This window comes from Capsicum annuum, chromosome 5, assembly GCF_002878395.1.
Source record: "Capsicum annuum cultivar UCD-10X-F1 chromosome 5, UCD10Xv1.1, whole genome shotgun sequence".
Lineage (NCBI taxonomy): Eukaryota > Viridiplantae > Streptophyta > Magnoliopsida > Solanales > Solanaceae > Capsicum > Capsicum annuum.
Window position 1 is genome coordinate 20,019,847 of NC_061115.1, and position 12,266 is coordinate 20,032,112.

Consider the following 12,266-nt stretch of genomic DNA (forward strand, 5'->3'; position numbering starts at 1 on the left):
GAACATTGGGGTGAGCTTTGAGGTCCTTCCTCATCGTACTATCATGTGGAACGCGTGAAGAATACCATAAATGGGTTGGTTATAGGTCGATTTGGAGTTGGTCGAGTTGGGTTCATCGGATTTGGGGTCGATTTTGTGATTACTATTATTTGCTAGTGTTGAGCATATTATTGAGGGTTGTTGTCAATATTGATGATTAAAGGAGGAAGGGAAGTGGGTTGGGTAGCTTGTTATTGTGTTGGGGTTGGGATTTTAGAATTTTTGGTGGGCTACTAAGGGTTTTGCGAAATTGGACTAATTTTTGGGCCATTGGGTTGCTGGATTGATTAGTTCAGTTGGGGTTATTTAAGATAACCCCAATTAGATTAGGGATTATGAATTTAGGCTAATTGTTAAATTAGCCTAATCATTAGAATTTAGCCAATCGAATTTAAATTTTAGCCTAATTAAAAATTAACTGACCAATTACATTGTAATTATGGTCAAATCCTTTTCACTTAAGGTTAAGTTTAATAAATTGGCCAAATCTAATTAAAATTTAAAACAAATCAATCACTATTTTAATCCTGAGTTTCTCAATTTAATAAAATCGACACATATTTATCCGAATAAATTATATTTGAGAATAAATTATATTGAAATCTAGATTTTAATCATTTGAATTTGTTTCAAGATAAACCTTGATTAAAACTCGATTTTTGTATATTAAATATTAAGTTCCAAATTTATTAAATTTTGTGTCATTAAATACGATGATATTTAATCCTTACTTAAATTACTAATTTACCCAAATGAATACTTTGAAAATCCTTTATTCAGATAAAGTAAATGTTGTTGTTTTATCTTAAAATTGAAGAAACTCAGAATTAAATTAGGTTGTGGAGGGTAAAAATTAGGTGTCAACAACTGCCCCCTCCCTTTGGGTAGGATGGATGCAAGTAATCCTGGGCAAAGGGAGGTTGACATTCCAAATTGTTGTACGACCACAAATTCAAATCTAAAATAGATTGGTTTCTCGCACGAGTTTCATGGAGTTATGACTGGACCTCGGTATTAGGTTTCCTATATATCTCAAGTAACATGAGAATTCAGGCCACTTGTAGTTTATAAAGCTTGATTTTAAGCACGATTTTTAAGAGAATTCACCAGTTATCTTAGTTTTGGAGTTTTTAGTTAAACAGAGAAGCTGGGGAATAAAGGAATTTGGAGGTAGTTTGAACGCAGTCGAGTTTTATACACAATCCTGGCCTACATATCCTCAAGATTTTAGGGAATTAGACTGCTTGTAGTTTGACTCGATCAGTAGAAAAGATATTCTTCTATTTGGGAGGATCTTTGGCTTCGGGATGACTGACAAGTTAATGATTTGTAGAAAAGAAGCTTGTAACCTCTTAACCATGAATGTGGGATCCTTCACATCCATAGGAAATAACTTACCTGGACATAATTTCCAAAACTCTAGGTGTCCTTTCACTTGTATTTGAAAGAAAGGAAAGACTACCCTCGATGTAAGTTTGGAAATATCTCAAAGGCGAAGTTGAAACAAGAATATCCTGAAATACCCACATGCCTTATAATAGAGGTATGGTTAGATGGTGGTGGTGATCATCCTTTAGCTCGCGTCCAGAGAGTTTGACGTCTCTCTCTAGACTATGTCCCATTTTGCTGCTAAGAAAGAGTTCCACATTGTGCTGCGTCCTATCTGAAGTCGTCCGGACTTATAGTTTTGATTTGAGATTTTTATCCTCTCAGATGCTCTCAACAATGCTTCAAACAAAAGTATTAGTGTTAAACATAATTCAGAAAGAGGTATGTAGTCTTTTACCATATCTCCACGTGAGCTGTGTCCTGAAAAGCGGAGCCACCTCTTCATGTACCTGTTTGGAATGAAATAAATGGAAACAACAAACATAACAACCCTCTTTTTTGTTGTATAATTATGACATTTGTCGGTTGAATATGTCTTCAAAGTGTGGTGGCCCTTTTGGACACCGGCGATACTTTATGTAAAACGGTCCCTACAACCGTGTAATCTTGTGCTGGTGTGTCAACCCTTTTGGTTAACTATATCACTTTTTGTATGTGGAATGATAACCTCTACGGTTATAGTCGATGATCGATTTATAAATTTCCCTTAAATTATCAATCTTTGGATAATCTTGCGTATTATTTGATGTTGGATACAAGGTGACTTACAGATATCCTTTAAATTGCTAGCTTTTAAGTAATCATGAATATTATCTAACCTTGGATAAGAGATTGCTTACAGATATCCCTCCAATCTCTAGTTTTTAGGTGTTTCTGCATATCATCAAACCTTAGATATGATATGACTTATAGATATCACTCAAATTGCTTGTCCTTGGGTAATCCTGCACATAATCTATCTTGGATATGACGCGGCTCATAGAGAACCCTTGGACATATCAATTTGATAATCTCACATATTCTCCGGTAAGGATTTAGTTGCGTCTTATGGATAACCTCCAGACTATCTATTTTTGGGTGATCTTGCACACTTTCCCATTAGGATATTATTGTGGCTTATGGATGACATACAGGCTATCAAATCATAGGCGATCTTTCACACTATCCTATTTTAATAATATTACTTATAGATGACCCTCAAATTGTCGATTTCTAGGAAATCTCATATATCATTCGTCTTTAGATACCAACTTAAAGGTGTCCCTTCAAATTATGTGCTCTAAATGCATTCAGATACTGATTCATAAAATTATGAGATATCCTTGATACCAGTATTTGTCTCTCACGTGTCAACATATATTAAATGCTAATGATATCCTCGATGCCAGCATTTATGTATCGCGTGTCAACAGATATGAAATATTGATAATATCCTCGGCGCTAGCATTTTTGTCTTGCATGTCAACAGATATTGAATGGCCCTCTCTGCAATGATATGAATGACCCTCTTGGCAATGATATGAAATGGCCCTCTTGTCTATGATATGAATTGCCCTCTTGGCAATGATATGCAATGGCCCTCTTGGCAATGATATGAAATGTTTCTCTTGGCGATGATATGAAATGGCCCTCTTGGCGAAGATATAAAATGGCTCTCTCGGCGATGATATGAAATGGCCTTCCCGGAAAAGCTATGAAATGACCCTCTTGGCAATGCTATGAAAGGCCCTCTTGGCAGTGATATGAAATGATATAAAGTGGCCCTCTTGGCAATGATATGAAATAGCCCTCTTGGCAGTGATATGCAATGCTTTTTTCGATGATTTGAAAAGAGTTTCATTTGAGTTCGTTTGTCTGCGTCTTGCTATCTACATGTACCTGTACTCAAGGTAGACAATTAGTAGACACAACGTCACTCTCACTGGAGACCAAAGTCAAGCTTTATGATAGTTTAATGATAAATACGTAGCATCATAATTTGAATGGCTTATTCTGCCATCAATCTTCTCCTTTTAAAGAAATAGCAAATTCACCGAATGCAAGCAAATGGGGAAAAATCCTTGTTTGGGGATTACTCCAATACTGTTGCTTCGCTTCAAGGTGAATTTTGAGGGTGACTCTCTGCTCTTCCTCCTATTGAGTGATCCTTTGATTATTATATTTAATGTGCCAACTCCCTTGAATGTACCTGCGCTCAAGGTAAATATTTAGTAGACACAAAGTCACTTTTGCTAGAGACTATTTTTTTTAGAAAAATTCTAAATGCAATATTCAATAAGAAGATAAGATGCTTTAGTTTGTCCTTCATGATCTTAAGAAATGAGACAGACAATTTAAAAGGTCCTCGATAAGTGGGTATTAAACCTATTTTGGGGCTACCAACAAATACCGTTCTTAAGCATTATATGCTATGGTATGGCTCCCAACTTGCTTGGGGATTTTTTGAAAGAGACCCTCATTTTTGTATATTGATCCCTGAACCACAGAAAAATGATTAGTTTTAGTGAAACTACTCCGTGTTGACCTCATTCGCTCCTCAATTTGTTCCTCGCCATCCTCCCAGGACTCTGTCATGTTGACACCTCCACCCCAGCTCTTTGCTCTAATAGATGTCTAGGAAATCACTGGGTAAAAGATTTGTATGGATTTTTAAAAGTAGTCTTAATGTTAGAAAATAGTTTCAAAAGTTTCTGTAAAAGCTTTAGAAAATCTCTGCCAGTCATGTCATGTACTAGCTCAATGAACGTCTCCCTCTTTGTTTTGACTATATCCTACGGAGAATTTCCAAAACTTATCATCATTGTTTGGAAAGTTCTTCAAACAGTTCTGTTATAGCCAGAGATTAAGTCTACCTAGACTTTGTCGCAGCTGGTGACTTCAAAAGTTTGACTTTGACCTCTGGTGCCGGGGAATTTGAAATATATTCCAGTGTTTGGTGAAAATTTTGAGACTTTCCTCAAAATTTTTGTCCAAGTTTAAAGTTGTCTGAGATGATATCAACTAAAGAGGATCCGAAGTCTTTATTGGTCTTCGTTTTCTTTGTTGGATGATTATCTTCCTCTTGTGAATTTTTGAGATTCCTTCTCAAAAATTCTACCCCAGTCTCCATTTCCTGGGCTATATGACCGAGCCATTGGGGCACCTATGTATCCCGTTGAAGCAGGAATCAGGTCAAACATTGTTCAGGACTACACTAGGAATATATATAAAATTTTAATGGATTGACCGAAGCCAACATAGGCCGCCTACGTATCGCATTCTTGAGAATTTAGGTCATCACGTAGTTCATACATAAAAAAAAGGGATAAATTATTCTAAGGGGGTTGACCGAAGTCGACATAGGCCGCCTATGTATTCCTTTCTTGGAAATTCAGGTCAAACGTATTTCGTACATAAAAAGAAGGGATAAATTATTCTAAGGGGGTTGACCAAAGCCGACATAATCCGCCTACGTATCCCTTTCATGGGAATTTAGGTCAAATGTAGTTCGTATATAAAAGGAAAGGATAATTTTCCTAAGGGGATTGACCGAAGCCAACATAGGCCGCCTACGTATGCCTTTCTTGGGAATTCAGGTCAAACATAGTTCGTACATAAACTCATCTTCAGGGTTAAATGGCCCTAGATACTCTTATCCATCCCACTAGAAATAAACACTCTACAGATGCCATAATATTTTCATTACGTTTGTCTTGATAGAACAAAGGATCAAATGTCCAATTCTCTTAGTCATCACTCGATTTCCTCTAGATTAGGCTTCTTTGATTCTCGAACTCTTTGACTCTTCTATTGATTTTTCCAGGGCTATCATTATCTTTCTTTTTGACATGACATGACAATGGCAGGTTTTAAGTTGTTGTTATACGTCAGGCGATGAGTCATGAGTGGAGTGGAGGTCCAATTCAACTATGTTTCCTCCAATTAATCTTCCATGATCCTAGTTTTCTTGGAAAATTCCTCCCTTACATTTTCCCTTATTCCATCCTCAATACCATCGCTTACAGGTTTGAAAAAATGATTGGTAGAGTCCAGTTTTACTACTAGTCATTTTTTTTTCCTGTAACAAAGCTATAGTCAAGAAGGGGATCTCTTATTCATTTGATCTAGTGAAGTATGGTCATTTTGTGCCAACACAGTGTAGTTTCTATTACCTGCAAAGTAAAAACAACTCAAAGGATGACGTGCTAGATTTTGTTAGTAATAGGTAAAGCAAGATGATAAGGTAGGAAGTGAACACATAGAGTTGTTTCTTCTCTCATGCAAATTGATACATGAAGTAATGATGACTCAAGAATTTCAATGAACAGGATTTTACTCAATGATATGGATGGGTGGAATTTATCCAGAAGGCTCAACTTTTATTCTTTCTGACCTTATTACTTCTTTCAAGAAAGTGGAGGTCAACAGAGCTTTTGGAGATATGGGTCGAGCCGAAAGGCTGCCTACGTATCTCACGGAAGAGAAATCAGGCCCTACATAGTTCAAAACTATAACGGTTTTTTCTGATTCTAAAATTAACTTTTTGAAAATGGTAGCGATCATTTTGGAAGTTTTAAGAATAATTGTGAAATTTTCTGAGAAACTTGGGAGACTTGGAGTACGTTTGGCCGAACTTTTGTATAGTGGGGTATATTTCTGCCTAGAGATGTTCTATGGAAAATGGGATTGAATCAATGTGCCTTTGATTAGAATCAACATAACACATATAAGCACATAAACAGTTATATTACACAAGTATGTTGTAATAAACATGCATCCTAATTGGGTGACCCCCTTTTGAGCCAAGGGTTTAGGCCTAACGAATTTTGAAGAAAATATACACCTTTTAAAAGCCAATCCATTATCCCCCTAAAACCTTCATAGATATACATAAATGGAATAAATGCCTACAAAATTTGCACAAAAGGGATACAATCTTTAGGGAAAGGGAAAATAACATGAGAAGAAAAGTAATGTCCCACGTAGGGGATAATAAATACTAATTCCTGAATGCTTCTTCTATCGGCCTTCATCTCTTAGCTTTGTCCACTCCTAGTTATTGGTGCATCCATTAATGATCAAGTAATTTCCGTATAACTATTCCATAGATGCCATGCAACTGTCCAAATTGATCAATTTCTTGCTTGACTTGTTTCAATTCCTTCATCAATCGGTGTACGATTGAGGCATCCTTATACAAAAGTAAATAAAACAAGTCTTCTCCCGAACCCCTAAAGGATAATGGATTGGATTAAAAAAATATATATTTCTTCAACACATAAATATGATTCATCTGTAATTGACTTGGGGTCAATAGACGCAGGGCAAGTTTTCTAATAGGCCCAATACCCCCCTTAGGTATTCGGTTATCCTAGGCTCATGCCTAAAATAGGGTTTTGGTTTTGCTCTATCCTAAGTGTCTTGAGTGGGTTTGAACTGGGTTCCCAAGCAGACGTATTGGGTTTGGAAATACAAACAGCCATCAGACGACTCACATGCTAATAAACCATTGTATTTCCAACACATTATTTGGAATTGAACAATAGGGATCGGGACATCCACGAAATCCCAAAATAGTTTAAATAAATGCAGGAATATGCTATGATATGCACTAATTAAATATCGTGAAATCGAACATTGTAAAAACGTAAACAGTTAATCAAAAGATGAAATCAAACATATGGTTAAAACCTAGTTAAAAATGCCCAGCAGAGTCGTCATTTCTGTTTTTTGCAAAAATTTTGACTTTTAGAGAGTCACCACTTAATTTTGAAAAGAATTAAGAAAACTTTAGAGAGTTACTTCAAACGATCAAAAATATAAAAATGTTTTAAGTTAGAGATTCTAGATAAACGATTCCTATTAACATTTTAGGAAGGCGTTAGGCACCTAAAACGTTCGCTAACTTGTGGTTATCCAGACTGTTTGAAAATCGTCTTTAACTAACCTTGAAAAAGTTGATTTTTGAAAAGAAAAGCGATTTTAGGAATATTTTGGTGTTTATGCAAATCCAGTTTTTTGCGACTTGACTAAGGATTTAACTAGGTTCACAAAACACATAAGACAAATAAGTGTAAGGGGAAGGGGAGAAAGGAGGGATTTAGGCCATTGGGCCTAAATCAATGAGACATGTCCTAGTCTAGTTGGGCTTTCGGCCCATTTCACCTGTCCTAATCTAATTTTTTAGCCTTTAGCTCTAATTTGTTCCACCTGTATTAAATACAACTTTGGCTTCGGGGTCCAAATAAATGAATAATGGAATAGATAAATAAGACGACAAATAAATGAACAGATAAGACAACAATAACTAAATGAGAAAATAAATGAGACTTTTTAAGTCTCTTAGCCTCTTTGAATACGAGGCTTTAGTCCATGCTGCTTCCTTCAACTCCTTTCATCCGGTATGCCATGCAATTCATTTAAGATTTCTTTCAGGTTTGACTCCAAAGATGGGTCCCAATGGACCACGTCGATAATGCGTCAAAGAGAAGAAGTCTGGTTGGACTCAAATGTGGGTTCATGCAAAGAGGAAGAAAATAAAGAATCAATATGTGTAGGTGTATAAGATAAGATAGCAGCATATCATGTCGAAAATGTATACTCATACACAAAGAAGAAACCATTCGTGACATTAAAGGAATATGTACCCCATCAAAGAAATTCAAATTAAAGAGAAGCTAAGGTAAAATAGTCAATTTTCATGAATTCAATCAAATGAAATCGAATAATATTTTAAGGATATGCCGAAATTTATTGAATCACACAAGTAATTCTAGATAAAGAGGGTGGGAAACATACAAAATAGAGACTCACAAGAACAAAAAATTCTATCACACAGAGAAACCAGGACTAACTCATGACACCGAATTGTACGCAAAGCTAATACAGATTCCAAACACTACTTTTAGGATTTCAGCATTAATCATGGGAAAACTTAGTGCAAAAAAATAGACCAAAATCAAGAAAAAATAAAATCATTGCGACTGAATTGCTGAGAGAACACAAGCAAGAGAAGATCAAATAAATCTGTAAGACAGAAAATCTCATATTATGGAGGTTATTATCTCGACAGACATACGATGAGTTTAACTATAGATTAATATAAACTTGAAGGAAGAACCACGAACCCCTATCACAGCAAGTAATATTGATGCTACTAAATGTGATGGGTGAAAAGATTGTGAATCGTCATAACAACATATGAGCTAACGGTCCTAAACTACACAATCAATGTCAAATCTAGCACATTAACACTTCAAAACAGTGAGTTACACTCCTGACCTTTTTAAGGGATTGAATGTGAAATCAGGAGCTAACAAATATCAACAAAGGGAGAAAATAAAGTCATCACAACAAATGAACAATCGAAAAGAAACACTTTTAGTAAAGCAAGGGACTTATATGATGTATTCGTTATCCCTTCTTGACATTTCTTCTTGAGAGGAATTTGAGGAACATCATAACATGCTTACGATTAATTAGAATACAATCGTGAAACAAACCCAAGAGTGAGTGAATTACCAGAAATAGTAAACTAGAACAATAAAAGGGCTTAAAACAACGAATCTGTCAGTTAAAGACTACAATACTCTAGGCATAACAAGCTTGTGATTAAACCTAAAGGGTATATCTATGACAGGTGAAGCTCAAAAGAAACAGTAACTATTATTTGATGGTATTTTCATAAAACAATAAACTTTAAAGTGAATCAACGCACAAGACATTAACTGGAGCAAAAAAGTAACAAACATCACAGTAACAAGCATCATAATAAAACCTATGGCCATCAAATGGCATCTACAGTGAAACAACCCAGCACATACGATTATCAAAACATTATATGTAACTACAGAATGGGAAGGTAGAGCAGAAAGTGATGAAATTAAAAGAACAAGAGTATATCCACCTCTTCTGGGGAAGCAGAACAGGACAACAAACTGGTACGGAGATCACGACCACTAGAAAAACTTTTTCACCGTCAACCAAAACTCTAATTTAGCCAATGAATAAGAAAAAAAATTCTACTTAAGACTGAATTTTCCCAAGAGTTTTCTTTTTTTTCTTTCTTCCTTCTCTCTCTTTCTTGTCTTTCCTTTCACATTTTTCCCAACTCACTTTCTCAACCCACAAAATTTCTATCAATTTTTTTGAACCCCAAAAAAAAATCCCCCTTTTCCTCTAAGATTTTGAACCCAGAAAGGAAAAGAGAGGCCAGGAAAAAAACCCTTTTCACAGTGACCGAATGGGTCCTTATATAGGAAACGAATTTGGGAGTAATCTAGGGTTTTGAAAAGGGAGAGAAATTCAAAATTTCCACTCAGATAAGGCTACCCCCCCCCCAACAGATAGTACCCATTTCGTTATTTTCTTGAGAGGAATTCATCATCCGTGGACCAATCCCATTTGGGTAAAACTAATTTCCCCCAAAACTAATGGAAACCAGCCACATACGTACAAAATCGTATCAATAGTCTCGAGATTCATGGAATTTGGACATTGGGGTGAGCCAACTCACCCATTTCTAGAAGCTTCGAGGTCCTTCCTCGTTGTACTATTGCATAGAACTCATGAAGAATACAACAAATGGGTTGGTTACAGGTCGATTTAGAGCTGGTCAGGTTGGGTTCATCGGATTTGGGGTCGATTTTATGATTGTTGTTGCTAGCTTATGTTGAGCATATTGCTGAGGGTTGTTGTCGATTTTGATGATTAAAGGAGAAAAGAAAGTGGGCCGAGTTGCTGGTTATTGTGTTGGGCTTGGGATTTTAGAATTTTTGGTGGGCTACTAAGGGTTTTGTAAAATTGGGCTAATTTTTAGGCCATTGGATTGCTGGATTGATTAGTTTAATTGGGGTTATTTAAGATAACCCCAATTAGATTAGGGATTATGAATAATAATTAGCCTAATCATTAGAATTTAGCCAATCGAATTTAAATTTTAGCCTAATTAAAAATTAATTGACCAATTACATTGTAATTATGGCCAAATCCTTTTCAATTAAGGTTAAATTTAATAAATTGGCTAAATCTAATTAAAAAGTTAAACAAATCAATCACTATTTTAATCCCGAGTTTCACAATTTAATAATATTGACATATATTTATCCAAATAAATTATTTTTTAGAATAAATTATATTAAAATTGAGATTTTAATCATTTGAATTTATTTCAAGATAAACCTTGATTAAAAATTAATTTTTGTAGATTAAATATTTAAGTAGCAAAGTTATAAAACTTCGTGTAGTTAAATACAATAATTTATAATTGTTACTTAAAATGACCAATTTACCCAAATAAATTCTTTGAAAATTCTTTATTCGTATAAAGTAAATGTTTTATCTTAAAATTGAACAAACTCATAGTTAAATTGGATTGTGGAGGGTAAAAATTAGGTGTCAACATACATCATTTGTTCCAATTAACAAACAGACTCATATATATATATTTCAACAGATGACACATCTGCTGAAAATTATCAAATAGATATATTCATTTGTTGCAACAATTGACTAACCTATTGCATCAGATGCAATATCTGTTACAAAATATGTCTCGTCTATTTTAGCAAATCAAACAACTCTTTGTACTATTTTTATTTGCACCAACAGATGACCTATTTGCTGCAACAAATGGGTCATCTGTTGGGACAAATTAAATCAAGACTTTCAACTGTTTTAGTTTTTTCAAATAGTTGAGTAATATGTTGTAACAGATGGTTTATCCATTGGAAATTATAATACACGTCTTCCTCATGTTTTAATTTGTCCTAACAAATGATCCATCTGCCATATTCTTGAAGTCTTGCGCAAAAAAAGTATGCATAGTGTAATGTTTTGCGCATTGCCTAAATTCATGATCTTTCACAGAGTAGTCTTCTCTTTGGCACCAAGTTCTGCATATATGTCCACCTTCTTCAATGGCTCCTGAACTTCAACAACTTTTGGAAAGGGAGGATTTGTAATTTTTTTGGTTTCTGATTGGAGAGTATTTGTCGAATTCCACTTTTCTTCTTCTTAACCGCCACTGTAGGAGTATATGGCTCCTTTACTTTCATGGATGGTATGACACCTCTCTTGGATTTCAATTCCTTGATAGCTTTAGCAGTAGCCTCTACTTTTTCAAAAAGTTTATTCTATTTGTCCTTGCAGTCTTTACATTTAAAATGAGAACATAAGGGTGAAAAGGGGTGAGTGAAACCACTGTAAGGGTTGGAAAGATTGGTGTAAAGGTGAGAGGGATATGTTAAAAGGGTGTTTTCAAACATTTTTATTTTTTCTTGATCATAAACATGCTCATCATCACGATTGGCAGCAACATCAGCATCAATACGGCTGCCACCAACATCAACAACTCTACCAGCAACACCCCCAGAAGCAGCACTCAAATATATTGTATCAGGTTGGTCATGAAGAGCCTCAACATTAGGTTAACCGTGCCTAACTGCTCTTTTTATGGTTGTTGCTCAAGCCAATTTCTTCTTTATTAACTCCACCGTTAGGTCTGCTATTGTATCAATAAGACCTAGAGTAATAAAAGAAGTCATCCCCAACTCTTGCTCAGTACACACGATCCATGGATGCACAACCTATAAAAAAGATAGATATATTTAAATCATATAGTAATTTGCTGTTAGTTAGATTACATGTTAACAGAGATAACTTATACAACAGATGATCTCTTTGTCACAATAGATGATTTATATGTAGCAATAAATTAAATAATGTTGTATCAAATTACCTATTTGTTGCATAATTTACAATAGTTGGGTAATCTGTTGAGTTGGGTTTACAAAACCAAAGCAATAGATGGATAATCTGTTGAGAAATATGAATCGTCTATCGCAACCGATTACCCATCT